General features: G+C 40.9%; 1 long non-coding RNA gene across 1 annotated transcript; it reads right to left on the bottom strand.

The window, feature by feature from the left end:
• Positions 1-303: 303 nt before the first annotated feature.
• On the bottom strand, positions 304-24,629 carry LOC149466067 (uncharacterized). The gene is made up of 3 exons (XR_016312177.1): positions 24,527-24,629; positions 6,693-6,810; positions 304-3,876 (listed from the first exon to the last, which is right to left on the bottom strand). It is a non-coding gene; the product is annotated as an uncharacterized LOC149466067 (long non-coding RNA).
• Positions 24,630-24,671: the final 42 nt, after the last annotated feature.

The following is a 24,671-nucleotide window of genomic DNA, read 5'->3' on the forward strand; positions in this document are numbered from 1 at the left end:
TGAGCTAAAGCTTTAACCTCCTCGGCGGTCTGAATATTTCTGATTTTTTTGTGCTGAAAGCGGTACATTTTTTACATGGAAATATGTAGTTTTTTATTGCAGGCTGTAATTTTTAGGAATAACTCACTGAAATCTGTACGAACAAGAGTCTAGTAAACATCCCGGGGAGGATAAAATTTGAAACACAAAATCATAAATTATAATTTAATAAATAATCATAAAAAATAATAATATAATAATTATAAATTTAATTCAATAATATAATCAAACCAAAACCACTGAAATTTGAAATACAGAGGCAAATTCGCACATCGCTGAGCAAAGTCGCAAAATCGTTTTCAGTGTCTGATGACGAATTTCCCCACGAATCATTATCACTCAATTCTGCAAGTGGTTCTGATTTACTATCGCTGTTCTCTAGCTGGTCTAAAACCGCTTTTGGCGTAAAGGGACGCTTTTTGGACGCCATGGACTTTTCTAAGTTTCCAGGCAGAAAGAACAGATCAAAATGCAGGCAGGGCACAGGACAAAGCAGTAGGGACAAAATGTATGTGAAATGCACTGAAACAGCAATGTTTTACTATGTAATAGTCATTTTTTAAAAAATGACATTTTTAAAAAATTTCAAATTTGCTGCCGGTTCCGGCGCCCGTACGTCCCGACGTCACAGGGACCGGAACACAGAAGCCGGATGCCGGCATCGGCCGGAGGAGATAGCTGGGGATGCTGCAGGGGACGCATCGTGGGTGCGATGCACAAGGTAAGTGCTGCAGGGACTCCCTGAGCAACGCCGCATTGTAAACCCGAGTGTAGCTCGGGGTTACCGCTTTTGGTACTGACATTTTACCCCGAGCTACACTCGGGAATACCGCTAAGGAGGTTAACTGGTAGGGGTTGATTTAGTAAAGGAATCAGCGGGGAGGTTGTTTTACTAAAGGAGTATAGACTGTTCACTCAGCAAAGTTAAGGCTCTTCTTGACTTAAAATAAGGTGAATTTATGTTCGCTTCAATCATTTAATTATGTGCAAGCAAAAAATCAATTTTCTTTGCACTTGATTGAAAACTCTAATTTCTTTGCACTTGATTGAAAAAATGAATTTAGTTTTTAGATACATTTCATAGAGAGATCATTTAGGCTCATGCACACTCGGCATCACAAATGCCGCTTTTAAGGCTCATTCACACCAATGTGTTTTTTAGTGCTTTTTGCAGAAATGCACTATAGTCTATTTAACATGATTTTCCATGGGACATGTTCACATCTATGCTTTTTGAGCCAATGCATTTTTGGAAAGGGTTAGGGACTTTTTTAAAAGCAAAACATAGCATTTTGGTTCAATTGACTTCAATAACAATGCTGCAGAAAACACATGTAGTGCGTTTTTGATGTGTTTCGCATTTTCAATCTGCCCAACAACAAGTTGGCCCAAAAAAAAGCATTAAAAATGCGGCAAAAGTGTGCGTGGAAAAAAAATGCAAAATGCACTACAAAAGGGACAAAACACAAACTGCATTGGTGTGAACCAGGCCTTAAAGCATTTGACTTTTATTCTGCCTCTAAACACTCCAACATGTTAGCCTATGTGTCCATGTACACATAGACATTTACAGGCATTTAGAAGCAAAGAAAAAAAATCACAATAGGCGCAATTAGTGCTTGAGCATTCATTAATTTCAATGAATGAATTAATATCCTGGCCAATGGAATGAATGAACATCCAAAAGCGTGAGGAGCCTAAATGCATTTGCAAAATGTGGCTTCATGGCATTTTTTTTAATGCTCCAGAAGAAAAAGTGTTCCAAAGAGCAGGGGAAACGCTCACTGTGCATGAGGCCTTAGGGTATGTTGAAGTTGCCCAAAATAGGCTATCTCTACATACTATGTAGCAAGATGAATAGCACAGTATTTAAAGTGTAAGATCACCTTTAGTACAGGTACACTTATATCAGAGTACTGCCCTTCCAAGTCTTAGGCAGGCCATAGTCTATTCGATTTTCTTTCCTGCAACCATAGTCCCTCCCACGGAGCCATTGTATTCTCCCAACGGGGTGGGGAGCTGTCCTTGCCAGGAGAACACAGTGATTACTGCTAGTGACTATAGCCACTGACAATAATCGCATGCTAAAAATCCAACATGCTGATTGTACCCAGGTGTGTCCTATCATGATTCGTAATCCACCTTTCTTGCTCATGCATCAGTTGTAACAGATATGTAATGTATAACCGCCATATTATGTATGTCTATGCAAATGTTAAACATTTTCTGTGAAATAAAGTTTTAAACTTTTACTAATCTGATGGTCCTATCTGCTTTGTTTGTGTCATAAAAATCCCATAAAAAGAGGGTTGTTCCATACATGCTTATTGTACCCAAGTTGATGGATTCACTTGGATACAATAAGCCTGCCCATAGATGGATTTGATCCAACTATGTCCGGCATAACTCACTTGTCCTTGATCTAGTGAGATATTACTGCATAGATCACCTGGCAACTTGTCAAAAGGTTTCCCAGCTGTGCCCATGTGAATGCCCCACAGCCAAGCATATTCATTTGGGCTTCCAAGTATGAGCTGTTATGCTTTTTTAAAAAAATGTGTTTTTTAAGCAGCGCAAAATACTTAGCCATGTGTTGCTGTCACTTTGGTCTTGTGATTTTCATTATGTGTCAGTTAGGGTGCCCACATACAATCATTGTCCACATGCATTTTTTTTTACCACTGTGGTCTAAATGCACCAAAATAACATTTCCCTAGCCATGTCAACGAATTTGAGGAGGACCGATTATGGTAAAACCCTTACTCTATTAGCAATGTGTAATTAATTTCAAGTTTTCTCTTAAATATAATGACCGCAATCAATGATAGCTAGAAGCCTACAACGATAAAAAGATGTATCATGTGCCCTGAAATGCCCTAGCAGCTTATTTTAAAACTAGACACAGATGTAGCTACACTCTTCCAATTGTCAATGCCAGTTTTGTCAAACTACATATGTGGATTCAATGCATAAATTACACAGAAAATAAATGCCCTGCTTCTTAGAATTAATGGGGTATGGTACATACAGTATCTTCATAACAGTTTATGTCCCACTGGATCTGTACTGTGAATGCTGGTTTATATTAAAATAAAAAATGTAATCAGTCAGTTTTGGCCCAAGCTGTCAGAGCTGGAAAGTACATATTGCCAGGAGTTAATCTTGGCTGTTTTGCTTCCGGAACAGAGCAGGAATGTAGTTCAGGCTCGGAAGTGTTAGAAAGGTGCTTGTATTGATCTATTGTGTAATGGCTTAACCTCCAGAGCATGTTACATTAACCTCTTCCCTGTCAGGAACACACAGTGCTGTGCTATAGATCTAGGCTGCCCTTGAAATATTTGTTCTAGTTAAAACCACTCAGACACATCCACAATCCTTTCCTTTTAGACTATCCAGCAGAGAGGTCAAATTAGAAGATACTGATTTTTTGAAAACACAAATACTGAATATTTTGGGCAAACTTTCTTCAAGTAAGTGATTTTATGGATGTGATTTTTTTCCCTACTACAAAACAAGATGTACCCAAATATCACCTTATTACAAATATTACATTTAACTTTACATTTGTGTCTAGTACAGTCAAACAGGGTTTTTCAGAAGATGGTTTGAGAATCAGTTAATTTTTCAAAACCTGGGTCTTGCAATTTCACCTCCAATGTCATGGCTCTTGTATGCCCCCAACTCTAGTAGTGCCTTATTAAAATGTCAATGATATGTCAAAGCCACAAGTTTGGAAAAGTCATCTGAAGCCAACTTTAGAAAATTGAGTGTCCTTGGTTCAAGGGATCCCAGAGTGCTCAGTTACTTCAGAAAGGTATGTTCCTTCAATCCAGGTGGCTGAATAGAATGAGAGGAGAGCGAAGGGAAGGTGAACATATATAGGGAAAATGGAATAGGCATCTTAGTACATGTATGCTTTACCCAGCACGGGCAAAGTACAGGTTCACTTAAAGCTCACTTTGACCATTATCTTTAATATATGTAACCTTAGTATAAGTAACTTATGCTTAAATGATATTAGCAGCACCATCATTTTTTTTTTTGCAGCAGTTGTTGTTTTAACCCTTAGATATGGTACCATATCAGTCTACAGTAATAATAAAGTATCTTGCACCTCCATAGGCAAAGAGTCATCTAAAGGTAGGATCTGGGCCTAGTCTTCACATCCAAATAAAAGCAGAAGTGTTCAAGTTCAAAGCACAAACTAATGTTCTTCCATCAAAGGGGCCAGTCCAGAAAAAGTTATTTTGGTTATCTATAGTCTGGTTGGCTGAAACAACCTCTGGCTTTTATAGGTCTTGGCTATTCCAACAGTAAGATCTTTGTGCCATAATTTCTGTCTGTTCATGTCCACCTGGGGGTTGGACCATCTTTGTTCCAGTTCTCCAGGCTGCATTTTCCATTATATAAAAAAATCCAACAGGGAGAATAGGACCCTCTCGCAATATGGACAGCAGATGTGTGCACACTCAGGGTCTTAAGTACAGATACTTAACATATACTGTATAAGAAATTGTCAGGTGGTTTAGCTCTCCAGCGTCTGACACAAACTGTTGATTACAACAGCTGAAGGCAAGAAAAGGATTAGAAAGAGAAAATTGTAAAAATATGAATGCTTTACAGTCACAAAAATACTTTAACATATCAGAATTCCTATTTGAAATGGGTTAGCAAGAGTTTGTTTGGCATTGGTAATGGTGCAAAATACTGTTTTTATATGCAATTACCTCTGAAATCAATCAGAGACTAGCTGCCAACCATACTACATTTCCCTTTGGGACTTTACTTTGCTGGTGTCCACCCCAATATTTTCTACTAATACTGCAGATTGTGTTCTTAATCTGAGCCACTAGACTACTTAAAACCACTCTCATTAAACAAAGTTCTGTCTTCTTAAAGTGGAACTTTAGTCAGAACATTAACCCCTGCTAGATCACTTTATGCTGGCCCTATTTGCCGGAATAGCTATGTAAAACATTAAAAATAAGTGTCTATACTGTTCTGCTGTCAAAATCCAGTAATACACTGTCTCACCCTGCTGTGCACATGCTCGGTTGCTCTTTATTTTTTGGCACTGTGCTGAATTTGTAGAGGCCGACCTGCTGACAGCCTAAAGATTACTGCTGCTCAGGGACTCTGGTCTTCGGTAAAATGGCAGCCTCCAGCAAGAAGAAACAGATGCAATGCTGGAGACAATTTACAGCACACACTAAATTTGCAATGTATGTTCCTTCCTTAAAGCGGAGTTCCACCCAAAAGGGAAGCTCTACAATAAGCCATTGTTCCCTGCTTCCCATTAAGGATTTGCACCTTAGGGAAGCGAGGGAGGGAGCGGGTACCCGAATTTGACAGGTACCCGTTTCGAATTCCACTGCAATCGCCTAGGTGATCAGAAGCGGAAGTTGTCCTCCCTCCCTCCCCGTAGTCTTCTGGGACACGTGACAGGTCCCATAAGACTATGGGGCCATTCACAAAGCACAGCGCTTCTCGCGGGTGCATTGGGCACCCGGCTGTAAAGCTGCAAACTGCCACAGCCAGGTGCCAGTTTTTGTAGCTGCTGACTTTTATTTTTTTTTTTCAGGCGGAACTCCGCTTTAAGAACATTATTTTTATCAAGTTGTTATGGGTAACGTTCAGCTTTATTTGGAACTATATACATGGCAAGGATTTTTGAAGACTAGTGCACATCCTTCATTTCAGTGCCTTACTCTGACCTTTCCAAAAACAAAATGCTAATACTAGCCATACATGGCTTAAATTTTACCTTATTTTTGCTTAATCAGCTAAAATTGGATCTGTGAGTGGCCCTGTCAGCACCATAAACTTCAACTACAAAATTGAAAGAACTGGGTGGAAAGTTGTCGATTAAACAATGACTGCCTCCAATCAGAAGCAGTCACTGTTCAGGTAGTAAGGTGGCTACACGTGCTGACTGTCTAATTACAATAGCTGGCATGTGGAGATTCCTCCATTCACATAGTTGGCATGGATGGGAAAATCAAGCAATTCCTACGGTTTAGCTCATGGGGCTGAGAGAGAGAAATATAGCCATGTATGGCTATCTTAAATGGAGCAACTTTTGCTGTCACTATACTGTACATGTCTTTGAAAGTATCTCACTGAATATGAAACTTTTAATACAGGGGATGCCTGTAATTTTAGCTTAACCTCTGTGCAGGATTTTGGGAAATGAATTTGATAACCTAAACCTTTAAGCCAAAATATTTTTTTCTAGAATGAGCCCTAGTATAGGGTTAATCTTTATCTATATTCTCCTTGCACACATTCCTGGAAGTATGGTTCATTAATGGAGGGTGCTGTACCAGCTGGGACTGGAAACATCATAAGCAAACATGCATATTCGCCAGCACGCCATGGATCTGCAGTATGGTCCAAAAAAGGTTTTTATTGCAAAAAGATCATATCACAAAAGAAAGTGCAATGTTTCAGAGCCTTGCAAGAGCCCTTCCTCAGACATGTGATCACATCCATGGTGTGCTGGCAAATATGTATCTTTGTATAGGGTTAGTCTCTGTTAATGTTTTCTTTCTATATCCCTATTGAAGCGATCCCCCATCATGTCATGTCAGAATAGACAAATATAAAGTGCATTTTTGGCCAAGTGGGTAGGGGTTACAACTTTGGATACTTACTGCTCTGTGTGCCTTCCTGTCCTGGTGACGACCACATGCCCCATTTTTGTACAGGCAGAAGGGAAGGAGGGAATCTTCAATACAGTAAAAAACAGACATAAAAACAGATTCTTTCCCACTGTAAAAAAAAACATGGTTGGAATGAGTTCAAATGAATAAAAAGTAATCAATGCTTAAGGCTGGTCTCCACCTGTATCACCTCCACTGCACACTAGCGGGTGCTGGCCCTGTTTATAGCAGGCATCATAGTAGAGAAGAAAAATGCAATCGGCCACATATCCGATAAAATCACCTTTATTTGGACATATTCAAAATAGACACTCCACAATGTAGAGTAACCTCCCTAGCGGTCTGATTATGTCCATATTTCTGTGCTCAAAGCGGTACATTTTTTACATGGAAATATGTTTTTTTTTATTGTAGGCCTGTAATTTTTAGGAATAACTCAATGAAATCTGTCCTAACAAGAGTCTAGTAAACATCCCGGGTATGTTAAAATTTGAAACATGAAATCATAAATTATAGGTTAATAAATAATCATAAAAAGTAATAATATAATAATAGTAAATTTAATTAAATAATATAATCAAACCAAAAACACTGACATTTTAAATATAGCGCCAAGTTCGCACATCACTTAGCAAAGTCGCAAAATCTTTTTCAGTGTCTGATGACGAATTGCCCCACAGATCATTATCACTCAATTCTGCAAGTGGTTCTGATTTACTATCGCTGTTCTCTAGCTGGTCTGAAACTGCTTTTGACCTAAAGGGACGCTTTTTGGATGCCATGGACATTTCTCAGTTTCCAGGCAGAAAGAACAGTAAAAATGCAGGCAGGGCACAGGACAAAGCACTAGGGACAAAATGTATGTGAAATGGTTTGATACCATGTGATTTTAGTGTATTTAGTGAATGTCACTTTTACAACTTTCAATTTTCCCGCCAGTTCCGTCCCCTGTACGTCCCGGCGTTGCGGGGAACGGAACCCAGAAGACAGATGCCGGCATCCGCCAGAGGACATTACAGGGGACACTGCAGGGGGGACATTGCGGGACAAGGTAAGTGAAGAAGAGATCGAGGAGCAACGCTGCAAGGTATTCCCGAGTGTAGCTCGGGGTTACCACGTGTGGTGCTGAAACTTTACCCCGAGCTACACTTGGGAATACCGCCAGGGAGGTTAAGAGCTGATGGCAGCGTGAAACATGTTAGCTGCTACGTTGTGTAGTGTAGTGCTGTGTAGTGCTATGTTCCCTCTTTTGTACATTGTAGAGTGTCTAATGTGTATATTTCCAAATAAAGGTGATTTTATCAGATGTGCGGACGTATTTTTCATCTCTACAATGGTTGGAATGAGGTTTAATGGAGAAGTTTTTCTCAGGTTGAGTTAATTTTTTTTTACTTTTTTTGCATTTTTTTTTGTGACTCTTTTTTTTTCTTCACAAAATTGTATGTTTTCACCATATTATCGTACCTCACTTCCACATTGCAAATTTCCACGTCTGGCTGAGAGTGAAATTTAGCAGCAAATTCACCGAAGGATCTCATTAAAAAACAAAATATTCTGCAGATCTTTAGAAATAAATCCCAAAAGTCTACATAAATGCTTGTAAAGGTAAATGCTTTTGCTCATAGAACACAACACAGCTTATCACTTTGGCCTCATAACTGACCTTCAACAAACCAAACGTGATTTGCTTCCTATTTGTGATTAGATATATGTTAACATTGACATAATACAACCCAATTCATACCCCAGTTCCTACAAGCTATGTAGTGCTGAAGGTCTTGTGCACAGGCTGGACTGAATCAGACCTCCGACGGTCAACCACTCCTAACCTGAAATGTCATTAAAACCCTCAATGTGTCTTACATTTTGACATAGTTAAATGTTTAGGTAAAAGGCACTATTTCATAGGAACGTTGAGCTTTTTGCTGTTATACAAGTTATTGTAGGGTTGCCAGCTGTCCTTAATCAACAGAGAAAACATTGTTAGCAAGCACAGCAGGTGGCATTAGCCATAGCCCTCCTCCATACCTTAGAAATCTTTAAGGAGGTCAAAGCTATCCACAACTCTGCCCCAAGCTACATCACCAACTTATGCAGGCCATAGATGGGTTGAAAACTGACCGTTTAAAAAAAAAAAAAACGAAAATCGGTCGTTTAATAGGCCGACGTTACCACCAACGTTAAAAAAAACGGACGATTTTCATTCCGTCTATGGCTGGCATTTAATTACTTCTGTCCCTGCAGAGAGCTCCATTATTATATTTGACATTAAAAAGTATAGCGGTTGCAACATTGTATTTATTTGTATCCATTTCCGATACAGATGGTTTTATTCGGATACAAATAGATACATTGTTGCAACCGCAATACTTTTTCATGTCAAATATAATAGCGGACTGGAATTCTTCTTCTTCTTTGTCTTGCAGGTCACGGCTCATGCACAGATTTTTTATCTGTAAAAATATCGGCTGATTTTTTTCCAACTTTACCTATTAAAAAAGTGCCAAAATCCAGAAAAACAGCCGATCAATTAACCCATTAACGGTGCGAAAATCGGCTGATTTTTTTTTCGCCCGAAAAATCGGCTGATTTTTGACCCATCTATGGCCTGCATAAGTCTCAAAGTATCACCCAGCAGTCCTCTTTGGTCCTTTTGTTCTCTAGCTCTCATAACTTCCTCTCAATCTTGCTTCTAGGATTTCTCCAGAGCTTGTCCCATCCTCTGTAACTCTCTATCCCAATCTCTCCGGCTATCCTCCACTCTGTTTAACTTTAGGCGATCACTGAAAAATAATCTCTTCAGGGAAGCCTTTTCTCCTCCACTTATACTGGTCATACACAGTTAGAAAATCATTTAAAACATTTTTCACTTTTGAAACATTAATGGGCTATTTCAATTATTGAATTGCAAAGTTTTATGTCAAAAAACAAACCATCATGTTGGATTTTTTGACCCCAAATGATCAATTTTCTAAACATTAGTAGTGGTACAGTACAGAAACATTTAGAAAAAATCTGCAGCACATGTACGTGTTAAAATGTAACCCTGGAAGAACAAGCAACAAAAAGAAAGATTTTTCTTTAACTTCTTGCCGACCGCGCATAGCCGAATGACGGCTTCACCGCGGCCGGCCAGTTCTGAGTGGACGTCATATGACGTCCTCCCAGAACGCGCTCTCCTGCGCGCCCCAGGGGGCGCGCACCTGGCGATCTCCGTGATCGCTGTGTCCTACGGACACAGTTGATCACGTGATGTGGTGAAAGGCCGATCCCACCGGCCTTTTACCACGTGATCAGCGGTGTCCAATGACATGCTGGTCACAGGGAAATGCAAGTGCCGGTTCTCGGCTGCACTTTCCTCACGCTGTCAGATCGTGAGGAAAGTACTGCCGAGAACCGGCAGTTGTCAGAGCGGGGATCGGCACCGATCATCAGGGCACTGATGATCAGTGCCCTGATGATCGGTGCCCAGCAGTGACACCCGCAAGTTCCGCCCAGCAGTGCGCCCACTAGCCCCGCCCACCCGTTCCCAGCAGTGCCCCCACCTGTGCCCAGCAGTGCCCCCACCTGTGCCCAGCAGTGCACCCACCTGTGCCACTCTGCAGTGCCACCTACCTGTGCCCAGAAGTGCCACCTACATGTGCCCAGCAGTGCCACCCACCTGTGCCCACCCACCTGTGCCCACCAGTGCCACCCACCTGTGCCCACCAGTGCCACCCACCTGTGCCCACCCACCAGTGCTGCCCACCAGTGCCACCCACCAGTGCAGCCCAGCAGTGCTGCCAGTCAGTGCCACCAGTCAGTGCCCAGGGGTTGTGCCAGTCAGTGCCCAGAAGTGATGCCAGTCAGTGCCGTCTATCAGTACCCATCATCAGTGTCACCTATCAGTGCCGCCTATCAGTGCTGCATATCAGTGCCGCCTATCCGTGACCCCTAATTAGTGCTGTCTATCAGTGCCGCCTATCCGTGCCACCTCATTAGTACTGCCTATCAGTGCCCTTTAGTGCTGCCTATCAGTGCCCATCAGTGCCGCCTATCAGTGCCCATCAGTGCCGCCTCATCAACGCAAATCAGTGAAGGAGAAAAAATACCTGTTTGAAAAATTTTATAAAAGAAACAAATAAACTTTTTTTTTTTCAAATTTTTTGCACATTTTTTAATTTATAGCGCAAAAAGTAAAGCGCCCAGTGGCGATTAAATACCACCAAAAGAAAGCTCTATTTGTGAGAAAAAAATGATCAAAATTTCATATGGGTACAATGTTGCATGACCGCGCAATTGTCAATCAAAGTGCGGCAGCGCTGAAAGCTGAAAATTGGCCTGGTAAGGAAGGGGGTATAAGTGCCTGGTAGGCAAGTGGTTAAATACAGTTGTCAAGTTGGAGGGTTCACAGAGGTCAAACAATCTTTACATTTCCACCGATTGACAAAGAATGCACCATTTACGTTGTTAACATGTCTGCAATTAGATACAATGATGGCATTATCCCATGCCACATTTGGCAACTTTTGTGCGGGAGGAGAGAGCCGGTACCTGGTACCTGCTTCCATTTCTGGCTCAGTTCGCTGTGGCGAACTGAACCACAAGTGTCGCCCCTCCTTCTTCCCCCTGCAACCCTCTGTGACACTTCACTGGTCCCAGAAGACTGCGGCCCATTCACAAAGCACAGCTCGCTTTGCGCATGCACAGTAGGAGACTGTCCATGACGCCACACGGCCTCACTGCCAGTTTCCCTTGGTCAAGATGGCAGCGCCAGCACCCAATAGCTGATGAAGAATCGGCTCGGGGTGAGGACACTGCTGGATCCCTGTAGAGGTAAGTGGCCTAATATTAAAAGTCAGCAGCTACATTATTTAAAGCTGCTGTCTTTTCATTTTTGGGAGAGGGGCTGGAACTCTGCTTTAAGTATACCAGGTATTAAATGTTTACTTGTAAAATAAATAATTTAAATAAATACAGAATTTCATTTACATTTTTCCCATCAAGGAAACCGATCTACCCCCTTCCTTTTGCATATGTGGATATTTTTTTTGGGTGGGGGGGAGGTGGCAAGTACCTTTTCTAACAGGTACTTGCTCCCACTCCTTATTCCTCACCTAGGCAAGAGGACATCAGCTCACTCTGCCCTCTTCATGCCCAGTCATGGGGAAGTCACAATTTGCTCCAAAATCCAAGAGACCTGTGAAGATGTCCAGGTGTAGAAAAACAACACTGGACTTATTGGCCTGGTATGTATGTATGTACTAAAAGTTGGTAGAAACAGAATCTGTAGCTGCTGTCTTCTTAGCATAATGGGTGAAATGTCTCTTTAAAATGGGCAAAGAAATGTAAAGCCCACCTATTTGCTATTTTGGCTACTATGCACTGTACATTACATACAGTTAATCACAGTACACATCAGACCACTATATGTAAAGCAGGAGTCTCCAAACTTTCTAAACAAAGGGCCAGTTTACTGTCCCTCAAACTTTAGAGGGGGCAGACTGTGGCCAGTGGGAAAATATAAATATTCTGGAATCAGTGAGAGTAAACAATGCCCCATCATTGGAGTTAGGGGGAGTAATAGTGCCACTATTGGTATCAATGGGAGGAAAAGTGCCCCATCATTGGTATCAATTGAAGGAATAGTGCCCCATCATTGCTATCAATGAGAGGAGTAGTGCCCCATCAATGGTGTCAGTGGGAGAAATAGTGCCCCATTGATGGTGTCAGTGGGAGAAATAGTGCCCCATCATTGGTGTCAGTGGGAGGAATAGTTCCCCATCGTTGGTGTCAGTGGGAGGAATAGTGCCCCATTGATGGTGTCAGTGGGAGAAATAGTGCCCCATCATTGGTGTCAGTGAGGGAATAGTGCCCCATTGATGGTATCAGTGGAAGGAATAGTGCCCCATCATTGGTGTCAGAGGGAGTAATAGTGCCCTATTGTCGATGTCAGCAACACTGTTGACAGTGGGAGGAACAGTGCCCTGAAGGCCAGATAAAAGCAAGCAAAGGGCCACATTTTGGAGATCACTGATGTAAAGGAAAAAAGATTTCTAACTAGACTGAAAGTTGTTGTGCGATAGCCTCTCTTAGACTAAAACCAACACATTTTAAACCAAAGCAAGTAACCTCAAAGAAACCTGTATGCAAGTTGGATAACAATGCTATATTTAAGTAATAAATCAGTGGTTCCAAGTGTACAGGGGGTTAGCATAAAGGAATTATTTGCACATTTCTTCTCACCATCTTTAAATTGTTTGGATATAATACAGAAGTTATAATATGGGAATATCTTCTTTTAAAAGCAGTGGAGTATTTTAGTGGACATTTTGGTTCCTTTTAGCCCGGCACACTATAGAGTCTATTTGTTAATATTTTCACCCAAGATCCATTCATTTTTTGGCATGAATCTTGTGTGAAAAGTTGCGTAATTCTTGGGTGAAAACATTAAAAAACATAGAACAGTAATCATAATTACCTCAGAGTACACAGCTAGTAAGTTCTTTGGTGTTATTGCCTCTGCTACCAGCTAGCTTCTTACTCACAAGCCCAGATAGCAAGGTATTTTTTTGAAATTAAACTTACATTGGTCCAGCTTAGTTACATCTTATTCTTCCTATCTGACGGTACACAGGGGAAGCAAAAGTTAATTGTAGAAGCCTTTGTTATATACAGTCAACGCTGGTCTCTTCCAGTTGCCCTCAAGTGACTTGTCCTTTTGTATATTGAACACAGGAAGGGGGGGGGGGGCGCTCACTCGGCACCTCCACCATTCAGAGAATGTCTATTTTCAATGAATAGAAGGTGATCTCAGATTGCAGAGGTGTAAAAGGAAGGCCAGATGGTGTCAAGATTTCCTCTGCATCAAATCATTATACACCTAGTATTCATTGAAAAAAATACCAGATGTTCTCTAAATGGCAGAGGTGCCAAGCCAGTGACCTCCTGTGTTCAATATAGAGGTGGGCAATTGCCTGAGCAGCACATACAAAAGGCCTCCACTGACTCTATGTAATGGCTACAAAGGCTAGTACAGTGAATTTCTGCATTCCCTGAACCCCCACATATGTGAGATCTGAATTAGGTGTAACCAAGCTGGACCAATGTACTGTATGTTAAAAAAATAAATACATTTCTTGAGTTTCGCTTCATTAGATCATCACTGGATGTCTTATTCAAAGACAGATATCAACGCAAACTTTTTTCTTGGGGAGATATTTGCCCATCATTGGCTACCTTTATTAACCCCTTAATGCTGCCTCCCAGCAGCCCTTTGAGTGGACTTTAATTCCTTGGAGGCAGTGTGGCTTCTGTATCATGTGAGCGTTGTGATTGGCTGTCACAGTGGTCACATGATCAGAAGCCTTCCCGTTGGCTCCCGATCAGAAGCCTTGACCGAAAAGCTGTTGGTGTGCATAAGAGTAAGCAAAACACTTGTGTACCTACAGTACCTAAAGTAACTGCTAATAGCGTATGACTGACAATATCCAGTCTCCTAGCTGTACATAGTCATGAAATCCACGTCTCATCTAGGCCAACATTCAGCCAACTGGTCAGTCTCAATAAAATTGAATAATAAATTATACGTGCATAACAACAAAGTAAGTAATTCCTGTTATCGCAGACGCTGCAAACAAAGCAGTCAGACCACTATTAAAGGAGGGGGTTTCAGAGACACAGTCCCCACTGAATCATTCACATAAATTATGTGATTCCAAGTTTAATCAACAAAACATATTATTAAAGAAATGTGGGAGCCAAAGCTGTCTTAGGTCTCCAAATATATACATCGAGTCAGCAAGCTTTGTCTTCAACTGCAGGAAAAATAAACCGTATCAGCAGTTAATAATATCCAAGAAAGTCACGTATTACTGAATGTGAACTGCAGCTTTTTCTTTATGGGTAACATGTGTAAAGCTGAGCTCCAGCCAGATAGGAATAGAAAAAAAACAATAAATATGAATGCACTTTTATACGCATTAGAAAATAAATCAATGTATTTTAAATTCAATCAATGTGAGCACATGAATCTGACCTGGCCATCCCATGTACACCAGCAATCAGGATAGAAAAAAGTGCCAGAAATAAGGACCAATCAAGAGTGCTGTATGCACATGTGCTAACAGGAAACACTCTGGCAGGAGGAGAGAGCGGAGTGAGCAGAAGAATAAGTCCATCCCTCTGCTTTTAGTTCTTAACTGTCTAATCACAGGCTGAGGGCTGGGTGGAGATGGATTTCGGGCAGACTTGATAGACCACTCATTCTTTTTCTGCCGTCACTTTTCTGTTTATGTTTCTATGAGATCAGGCTGTATTGCGTATCTGCAGTAAAGTCAGGTCACCAACATACCACAACTATCTGACATGGCTGTGTAAATCTCAGGACTGAATGGACAGGCACAAATGCTCAGGTAGGCAAAACAATTCCCATATGAACATTGTATTTCAAATGTGTGTTAAGCCGTTTGCCTGGAGTCCACCTTTACCGTGTATTACACATTGTTAAAAACTGTAATCTTCCCTCTTTTATAAATGAATTCTGGGTGAGAAGATTTTCCCACTGAGTTCCATTTATGTGCTTGGCATAACTACTATTAAATCATCAAATACTGTATATTATGCTTTAACCAGCCAAACCTCTAATATATCTCAAGGTTCAATGTTTTCCAGATTTGCCCTTTTTGTCACAAGACCAAATCTATAAGAGTTCTAGCCAAAACTGTTTTTCCATTTAGGATAGAGCAGAGAAGGGTTAAAACCCCTATCAGGTTTTTCTTTTTTTTTTGCTGCCTGTGTCCTGCTGGGGAGCTTTACCTTCTTCCCTTCACTTCCTGTCCTGAAAGAGATGCAAGTCAATTGGGGGAAATATCCATAAACTGAGTGCAGTTCCAATCTTAGCTGTCACTCGTGTGATGCAATGGTGTCCCCATTGAATAGTTTACCCTCACCACTTGCTATGTTGACAACTCCACAGAATAGAATTTGACAGAGGGTCTAAATTTTGTCAAACTTTTAAAAAACACATCCAAAGTAATTGTTACCCTAATGGTATGGTTGATCCATGTTTGGCTTATTTACCATGAAGACAAGCATTAGAAAAGATGAAGTGCTAGTGTTTGTTTTCTCATGCAAATGACATAGAAAACCAGTGGGTCACACTACACAACTGTCATAATGAAAGATATAAAGCTGGCCATACACTAGTAGATTTTCAAACAAACGTTCTTATATATATTCGTACAAAAATTCTCAGTATATTCAATGATTTGACAAATTGATAGTACTTCAAAGCTGAAGTCGGGGATAGGCAACTTTTGTCTAAAACTGGCCTGGGCAGGAAGGGGGTAGGGGTGCTCGGTAGGCAAATGGTTAACGTGGAGTTTATGTGCCCAGAATTCCAGAATTCAGCTTTAAAATTTAATTTGCCTATACATTCATTTTGGAACGAACAGACTTTCCCAAACGTATACCACATATGCTGTTAGAAATTCATTCATTTTAGAAAAACTTTTCATCCTGCTCTTTCAAGTTTTCTAATCCTGCAGTTGAAAACAAACAATTTATGATTAGAAAATAGAACAAATGTTCTTAACACAAAAAATTTCAAATAAAATTCTACTAGTTTATGGCCAGCTTTTGAGAGCAGTCAAAATGTTGCCACTTAGATCAAATTGGCTACAAGAGGTGCCAATCCTGTGAGGTATAGGTTATGAACATGGAACATCATTGGCCAAGTAAACACAAAATAAACTTAAAAGAGACAAGAGTAAAAAACAAACAAAAAAAAACAAAAACAAAACAGTCTGTCATGATTTTTGGCACACATATTAATCTAGAGTTGATGTAAACCCTGATAATATTTGGCTTGCTAAAAAGAAATTGGTATTATAAAACATTGCTATTTTTCAAACAAAATACCCATTCACCTCTTTTTTGTCCTTTGTTGCATACACTTTTGATCGTTTGCATCCTAGTTACATCCACTTCCGACCTATAGTACGTGCATACATTTCAGCAATAGCGGCATGGTGTTTTTCGTAGTGGGTTATCTGCAAGTGACCTAGGCCATGCTTATGTAATGTGTTTTAATATGCTCACTAATCTTGGGCATCAAATGAAGACTACAGTTCAAGCGTAGAGGGACAGAGTGCTTAAACAAGGACTTGCATGCAATGCCAGATTACCACTTGGGCAGAGTAGGCACTGGCCTATGGGCCCCCACGACAATGGATCAAAACAATAATAATTTGAAAAGAAAATTACAATTAAGCTTTCAATTGTTTGCAATTGCTAGAAAAGATGAATCAACTCAAAGAAATGAAAACTTTACATTAACCACTTGTCCTCCAGACGATTTACCCCCCTTCCTGACCCGTCCATTTTATGCGATACAGAGCTGTGTTACTTTAACTGACAACTGCGCGGTCATGCACTGCTGCATCCAAATGAAATTTATGTTCTTTTTTCCCACAAATAGAGCTTTCTTTGGTATTTGATCGCCTCTGCAATTTTTATTTTATTGCGCTATAAACAAAAAAAGGCCAACAATTTTGAGAAAAAAAAACAATATTTTTGACTTTTTGCTAAAAAAATTGTCCAGTAAAAAAAAAATTAAAAAATCTAATTTCACAATAAATTTAGGCCAAAATGTATTCTGCTACATGTCTTTGCTAAAACAAAATCCAAGTATGTGTAAATGAATTGGTTTACATGAAAGTTATAGCATCTACAAATGGCGGTATATACAGGGAATCATTTTCCGCTGATGAAGCCACATGACCCGGTGGCGTAACATGTAGGGGAGGGGCTCTGACATCACGATGCTTACAGGAAAATATACAGAAAGTATAAAGAGTGTGGCACACACATAGAGGATCCTGTAATATTGCACATAAAAAGCGATTTTATTATTTATATCATGTGAGTGCACTATATTTTGCTTAATAAATACTTTTCAAAATAGATAAGGCACTATATTTTTCTCTTTAATTACATGGCACTTATGCATATGGAGAGATAAATCAGAAAGGAGTGAAGAGACCCCCTAGAGGAAAGAGGGATAACTCCATACATCCATCTGACTCCAGGAAATAGGTCTATAGGAAACAGCGAGACCCACTGCTGGAAAAAGGGAAATACTCCACTCATCCATCCATCTGGGACAGGGATACATATATACACTCATCTTCAAGTCCATTTAAAGGAACACAAGTTGTTTTTTTACCTCACTTAAAGGTTTGGTCATATAAGTCAGAAGAGTGCACACTGGTGAAGGAGCACACAAGTTAAAGTTTTTGTGGACTTTTTTCATATTTCTCACTAGTGGAAGACACAACAAAATTGTTTTGAAATAATCATGCAGCTTTAGTAGGATCGCAAACTAAAGTTAGACTCACATATGTAATTTAAAATTATTTAAAATTATATTTATTAATTTTATGTATATATTCTTTTGTGCATATTTCTCATTTAATCATATTAGTGGAGCGCGACACGTTTGTATTTGATTTTGATTATAGTGACACACTTGTTTGAGTATGTGTATGGTGTAGGCGACCCACTTACTATATTTATTTATTTATTCATTTAATTAATATTTATTCATATTACACACACAAGTATATAGATTTGCACATATTTCACTTATTTATATTTTTTATAAATTTACATTGGTGTTTTTTAATTTCATTCACCCACTTTACAAAGACATGTATGTACAAAATACACCATACTAACTCACAAGAATGATGTTTTTAAATGGCGGTATATATACTGGGATTTTTATTTTTATTATACTAGTAATGGCAGCGATCAGCGACTTATAGTGGGACTGTGATGAGCATTCTGACACTGGGGGAGAACTGATTAACTGTCACTGACATTCCCAGTGACACTAATACAGTGATCAGTGCTAATAAAAAGCACTGACACTGTAGTAATGACACTGGGCAGGAAAGGGTTAACATCTGAGGCGATGAAAGGGTTAACTGTGAGCTGTGTGTGTTTTACTATGTGGGTTGTGTGTGTGATTTACTATTGTGTATGTGTGTGTTGTACTGTGTCAGCATATTGCTTTATATTGTTCGGCTATGCAGAGCACTACAAAGCAGTGTGCAGGAGCTGACAGGGGAGAGATCTGAATTGTTTACACACAGACCTCTTTCCTGTCCGTGATACTTGGCAATTGCCGGGTGCCGGCAGGGAATCTCCAGCCGGGACCCGGTGATCAACAGCTGAAGCCACCAACGACGGCGCGGATAGGGCACGCATGTGCCCCCATACATGGAATTGCAAAATCATGTATATATACGTGATTTTGCACAGCCGTGCCGCCCTGTAGCAGTATTTCTGCTATAGGGCAGCGGGCAAGCAGTTAAAGACTCTATAGAGAAAATACTGTATTCATGTCATGTACCCAATAACAATTTAAAGTACACAATACATAGACTTCAGCTGTCAGTTTGTAAATGATTTTGCTGCAACCTACGTATTTGTAATGTACAGTAGTGATGGTCATCTCCTTCCGACATGCACACTACTTACTTCAATGTTATCCCTCTAGAGTGTGCACACAGGATACAATTATAGTGTTTGTAAACCTCAGACATGAAATATGAACAAAGCATATCTCTCTATAGTATGTACTTGTTTCAATTAAAAGAACTAAATTTCATTTTTGTCTACTGCTTTGTTCCTCTTCTATTAGCATAAACTTCTGACATTTTTTCCTGACACCAAGAGAAAAATGGTGACAGGGGAGGGGCCTCCAGCAGACCGACAGACTCAGCTCTGTTCCTGTGAGCTGAGTGGAGGGGGGTGGGTCTCTCTCTCTCCAATCAGCTGTCATAGCTCTCCTCACTGAACTCTGCGGAGTGTAACTTCAGCTGTCCGCCCCCTTTTATCTAAACTCTCAGACACGCTTATAAATTCACTTTGAACAGATGTAGAGAAGAGAAGCCTGCAGATAGACAGATACAGCTTGATGGAGGAGGATTTGTTTCATCTTGTGTATCACCTGAGGATAGTCCCTTCACTGGGTTTACTAAATACAAGGTGTTCTGTGGTTGGAGGAGATGAATGTTATGATCTCCCCTTTTCCAGTCACAGAACACCTCGTACTCAATGAAAAGAAAACAAGACATTTATGGATGGGGGATTCACACAAGTGTTGCCCTCTGAATAGTGGATTGCTTTTTAGAGGGTGTTTATCAGGTAGTAAGGAGGCGATATGTTGCCTCCCTTATGCCTGTTTTAACCCCTAAAAGCCTGCTGCACTGTGCAGCCCCATACAGTTGAATGGTTCGTGTTCGGTACTGCCCGCTGAATCTGACAGGGTGTCGTAATATTCGTCGCTGTATTTTTGTGTACCCACAAGCCTGTATAGCTTAGGATGAGCATCAAAACTTAAACCTGTTTTTTCCACCCCTCCAAACTGCAAGTGTAAGGCCTCATGCACACTGGACATTTTTAACGCTGCAGTTAGGGGCGTCTGGTGTTTTTTATTCCTGCCTCTAATCACCCCTGCATGTTGGCCTATGTATCCATGCACACATGGCCAATGAAATTAATTAATAACCAAGCATTTGACGTGCCTAAACACATTATATGTGTTTACAAGTGTTTTTTTGCCAAATCGCTGCTCCCAGAAGAAAAAGCGTTTAGGAGACATGGCTAAATGTCCAGTGTGTGCGAGGCCTCAACTATGCCTATGAGCTACACTATATTGCCAAAAGTATTGGGACGCCTGCCTTTACCCACACATGAACTTTAATGGCATCCCAGTCTTAGTCCATAGTGTTCAATATTGAGTTGGCCCACCCTTTGTAGCTATAACAGCTTCAACTCTTCTGGGAAGGCTGTCCACAAGGTTTAGGAGGGTGTCTATGGGAATGTTTGACCATTTTTCCAGAAGCGCATTTGTGAGGTCAGCCACTGATGTCGGACAAGAAGGCCTGGCTCACAGTCTCCACTCTAATTCAACCCAAAGGTGTTCTATTGGGTTGAGGTCAGGACTCTGTGCAGGCCAGTCAAGTTCCTTCACCCCAAACTCGCTCATTCATGTCTTTATGGACCTTGCTTTGTGCACTGGTGCGCAATCATATTGGAACAAGAAGGAGCTATCCCCAAACTCTTCCCACAAAGTTGGGAGCATGAAATTGTCCAAAATGTCTTGGAATGCTGACGCCTTAAGAGTTCCCTTCACTGGAACTAAGGGGCCAAGCCCAACTCCTGAAAAACAGTCCCACACTATAATCCCCCCTCCACCAAACTTTACACTTGGCACAATGAAACCATTCTCCTGGCAACCACCAAACCCAGACACATCCATTGGATTGCCAAACGGAAATGTGATTAGTCATTTCAGAGAACACATCTCCTCTGCTCTAGAGTCCAGTGGTGGTGTGCTTTACACCACTGCATCCAACGATCTGCATTGCACTTGGTGATGTAAGGCTTGGATGCCGCTGCTCGGCCATAGAAACCCATTCCATGAAGCTCTCTACGCACTGTTGTGCTAATCTGAAGGCCACACGAACTTTGGAGGTCTTTAGCTATTGACTCTGCAGACAGCTGGCAACTTCTGCGCACTGTGTGCTTCAGCATGCTCTGACCCCGCTCTGTCATTTTACGTAGCCTACCACTTTGTGGCTGAGTTGCTGTTTTTGCCAGTTGCTTCACCTTTGTTATAATACCACCAACAGTTGACCTTGGAATATTTAGTAGTAAGGAAATTTAACGGATGGACTTATTGCACAGGTGGCAACCTAGCATGGTATCACACTTGGATTCACTGAGCTCCTGAGAGCGACCCATTCTTTCACAAATGTTTGTAGAAGCAGTCTGCATGCCTAGGTGCTTGATTTTCTAAACCTGTGGCCATGGAGGTGATTGGGACACCTGAATCCAATGATTTGAAGGAGTGTTGCAATACGTTTGGCAATATTGTGTATATGAGAGCCGGAATTGCAATTCTCAATGCCAAAAGTTGGGCGCTTACTGTACTGTTGAGGCTGAATGAAAAGAACTTGCATCAGCCATCCGCACAGAGGACACACCTCACTAGAGGTACATAGCAAAAATCCAAAAAATATTTTTCCCAGAGCTCAGCTTTACATTAATACAAGCTACAGAATAAAAAGACAAAACTTTTAAAGAGACATTAACATTCCACATGTTATATAATATTTTAGTGTTGGGTTTACATATACATTAAACAATAATAAATAACACTATGAAAATAACCAAGCAAAGGGTTAACTCCGTGTGAATTGTATAATCACTAAGTAGCATGAGATTAACCCCCTACAATGAAGACCACATACTGCCAGTGAGGCAGTTGTCAAGAGGAGGTTAAGCTGTTGCTATGTGATTCAAAATTTCATGCGTAGTTAAATCCTTATAAAAAATGCCATAGAGAACAGTATGGAAACTAGCAAGTGAATGGGAATGGGCAGACAAAGGGGTGTGACAGCCAGTCAGACACAGGAGAGGAGATCCCCTGGCCCTGTCCATATATAAATACAGACATATTGTATGTAGATTGTTTCCTGGCTGTACACAGTCATTAGAGCTTAGATGAGGAGGATTCAGGAGTGCTGTGCTGAGAATCCCTATGGGAGGGCTGGCTTTATAGCTGTGAGATTCGTCACATCAAACTCATATCCTCATTACCAAATAAATATCACACACAAATCTCATTATTTTGTCTGCAAATTAAAAGAAAAAAAATTAACTTAGCATTTTACCTGTCATCTCCCAATATAAAGTTTGTTTAAATGCAATCACCAAGTGTTACCATATAAAAAGTGTAAACCTCCTGAGCTACTAAGCCTATACTAAGAAGATCAAATGAAGCTGCCAACATCCAATCATATACCAGATGATAAATCAAATAATGAAAAAGGAAATGATATGGCGCTGCTACCTATGAATAAACCCTAAACCTGTAAAAAATAAACTCATAAATGCAATAAAACAAATAAAATGAATACACAAATAAAGTGATATTATAGTGCATGTGATAAATGCCAACTATACAAGTGAAAAAAGGAACATGCATAAGCTGATGATGCCTAAATGCAGTGTATGTGCATAGAAAACAAACCACACAACACTCACACCAATCAGGACAGAATGTCCAATTTTCATGTGATCGTGAGTAATCCAATGATAGGACTACTATAGGTGCTCCAAATGTTTCAAAAAATCTACCCCACATAAAGTATCAAAATGCATGTACATGTAACATATATACAAAATGAACCAACCCACTAAATCAATATGTGAAAAAACACATCTCATTTCATGCAAATTATTAAAAAAATTGAAACAATCAAATTTCGTCATAAATTTAGGCCAAAATGTATTTTGCGACATGTCTTTGCTTACAAATTCCCAATACATGAAAATTAATTGGTTTACGTGAAAGTTATAGTGTTTACAAATGGCAGTATAGATACTGGAATTTTTTTTTTTTTTACTAGTTATGGCAGCGACTTATTGTAGGACTGCAGTGGGCATTCTGACACTGGGGGGAACTGACTTGGGGTCACTGACATCCCCAGTGACACCAATACAGTGATCAGTGCTAATAGAAAGCACTGACACTGTAGTAATGGCACTGGGCAGGAAGCAGTTAACATAAGGGGCGATCAAAGGGTTAACTGTATGCTCTGTGTGTTTCACTATGGGGGGATGTGTCAGTGTGGTTTACTGTAAGCACACTGCTTTGTATGGCTGTGCAGAGCCATACAAAGCAGTGTGCTGGAGCTGACAGGGGAGAGATCTGTATTGTTTACATATAGTTCTCTCCCCCGTCGGTAATATTATTATTATTATACAGGATTTATATAGCGCCAACAGTTTGCTCAGCACTTTACAATATAAAGGGAGACAATACAGTTCAATACAAGAGGGTTAGGAGGGCCCTGCTCCTTGGAGCTTACAATCTAAGAGTAAGGGGCTAGTGATACAAAAGGTAATAACTGCGGGGGATGGACTGATAGGGGAAATAGAAGATTTCATTATTATCTGAGGGCAGGATAGGCTTCCCTGAAGAGATAGGTTTTCAGAGATTGCCTAAAAGTGGGCAGATTGGGCGATAGATGGATAGATTGGGGTAGAGAGTTCCAGAGGATGGGGGAGGCTCTGGAGAAGTCCTGGAGACGAGCAAGGGAGGAGACTAGGGAGCTAGAGAGCAGGCGGTTGTGCGAGGAGCATAGAGTACAGTTTGTGTGATATTTGGAGACAAGATTGGTGATGTAATTTGGGGCAGAGTTACAAATGGCTCTATATATTATTGTTAATATTTTGAATTTTATTCGTTGGGCAATGGGAAACCACGGGGTGCCGGTGAGTAATCACTGGCTGTGACCCAGTGATTGACAGCCGAGGCCACAAATGGCGGCACGCATGAGGCTAGTTGGGAATGCAAGATCACGTATATAATATTTCTGCAATAGGGCGGCAGGAATGCGGTTGATGCAGATAAGGCACAGGTGAGTTTACTGACCACCGGAATCAGCCCCAGAACCTGTGTCACTAATATGTGGTCGGTTTTAAAGGGATGAAGTGGCAATCCCAGGGGACCACAAGCATTTGCTCTGTGATTGTGCCCCCCCCCCCCTCCCCGTGCTTTCTCTAGTACAGGCTGGCCATCTATCACAGGAGGAATGGAGGTTTGCAGTGTGTGCTCAGCAGCCCCTCTAATGTGCTCAGTGATGCAGCGCCGGCTATATTAATAGAAGGCCGGATGGGCTCATCTGCTTTCCATATAGTTGGATGTGACTAGAAGCTTCCCTTCCCCCTCCTCCTCCCCCTCCCTCTTTCCCTCCAGGGCTCACAGTACACGCGCGGTTTATTCAGCTGTCTTCCATTCATAAAAGAACAGCTCGCTTTGCAATGAGCGCAGCAGGTTAGCTTCCGGTCCCCATTCATAAAAAAAAAACTCAACTTGTGCGCACGCGCCAGCCACCCCGCGCCCACCCC

The sequence above is a fragment of the Staurois parvus genome, unplaced genomic scaffold (genome assembly GCF_062004578.1).
Source record: "Staurois parvus isolate SC_StPar_1 unplaced genomic scaffold, SC_StPar_1.0 ptg000133l, whole genome shotgun sequence".
In the NCBI taxonomy this organism is placed as follows: Eukaryota; Metazoa; Chordata; class Amphibia; order Anura; family Ranidae; genus Staurois; species Staurois parvus.